This window comes from Arachis duranensis, chromosome 6 (genome assembly GCF_000817695.3).
Source record: "Arachis duranensis cultivar V14167 chromosome 6, aradu.V14167.gnm2.J7QH, whole genome shotgun sequence".
Lineage (NCBI taxonomy): Eukaryota > Viridiplantae > Streptophyta > Magnoliopsida > Fabales > Fabaceae > Arachis > Arachis duranensis.
In genome coordinates this window covers 63,697,952-63,699,406 of record NC_029777.3, presented here as the reverse complement: position 1 = coordinate 63,699,406, position 1,455 = coordinate 63,697,952, and the positions used below count along the sequence as shown (strand labels likewise).

Genomic DNA, 1,455 nt, shown 5'->3' with positions numbered 1-1,455 from the left:
ATTGTCTGCCAATTGTAATGAGAATAAGGTAGGTTGTACCTCAATGATCCCTAGTTTCTCCATTACAGAGAGTGGCATAAGATTTATGCCTGACCCTAGGTCACACAGAGTCTTGTTAAAGGTCATGGTGCCTGTGGTACAGGGTATTAAGAATTTACCAGGATCTTGTCTCTTTTGAGGTAAAGTTTTCTGAACCCATGCATCTAGTTCACTAATGAGCAAGGGAGGTTCACCTTCCCAAGTCTCATTACCAAATAACTTGGCATTCAGCTTCATGATGGCTCTTAGATATTGAGCAACTTGCTCTCCAGTTACATCTTCATCCTCTTCAGAGGAAGAATAATCTTTAGAGCTCATGAATGGTAGAAGGAGATTTAATGGAATCTCTATGGTCTCTATATGAGCCTCAGATTCTTTTAGGTCCTTAATAGGGAACTCCTTCTTGTTTGAGAGACGTCCCAGGAGGTCTTCCTCACTAGGATTTTCGTCCTTCTCCTCCCTTGTGCATTCGGCCATATTGATTACATCAATGGCCTTGCACTCTCCTTTTCGATTCTCTTCTGTATTGCATGGGAGAATACTGGGAGGAGTTTCAATGACTTTCTTACTCAGCTGGCCCACTTGTGCCTCCAAATTTCTGATGGAGGACCTTGTTTCACTCATGAAACTTAAAGTGGCCTTAGACAGATCAGAGACTAAATTTGCTAAATTAGAGGGGTTCTGCTCAGAATTCTCTGTCTGTTGCTGAGAAGATGATGGAAAAGGCTTGTTATTGCTTAGCCTGTTTCTTCCACCATTATTATAGCCTTGTTGAGGCTTTTGTTGATCCTTCCATGAGAAATTTGGATGATTTCTCCATGATGAATTATAGGTGTTTCCATAAGGTTCACCAATGTAATTTACCTCTGTTGTTGCAGGGTTCTCAGGATCATAAGCTTCTTCAGAAGCTGCCTCTTTAGTACTGTTGGATGCATTTTGCCATCCATTCAGACTTTGAGAAATCATGTTGACTTGCTGAGTCAACACTTTGTTCTGAGCCAATATGGCATTCAGAGCATCAATTTCAAGAACTCCCTTCCTCTGAGGCGTCCCACTATTCATGGAGTTCCTCTCAGAAGTGTACATGAATTGGTTATTTGCAACCATGTCAATAAGTTCTTGAGCTTCTGCAGGCGTTTTCTTTAAGTGGATGGATCCACCTGCAGAATGGTCCAATGACATTTTGGAAAACTCAGATAGACTATAATAGAAGATATCTAATTTGGTCCATTCTGAAAACATGTCAGAAGGACACTTTTTGGTCATCTGCTTGTATCTTTCCCAAGCTTCATAGAGGGATTCACCATCTTTTTGTTTGAAGGTTTGAACATCCACTCTCAGCTTGCTCAACTTTTAAGGAGGAAAGAATTTATCCAAGAAGGCAGTGACCAGCTTATCCCAGGAGTCCAGGCTATC

General features: G+C 41.2%; 1 non-coding gene across 1 annotated transcript; it reads left to right on the top strand.

Moving 5' to 3' along the window:
• The first annotated feature begins 1,279 nt into the window (after window positions 1–1,279).
• LOC127739896 (small nucleolar RNA R71) lies at window positions 1,280–1,383 on the top strand. Its single transcript, XR_008000638.1, has one exon. It is a non-coding gene; the product is annotated as a small nucleolar RNA R71 (small nucleolar RNA).
• The last annotated feature ends 72 nt before the right edge of the window (window positions 1,384–1,455 follow it).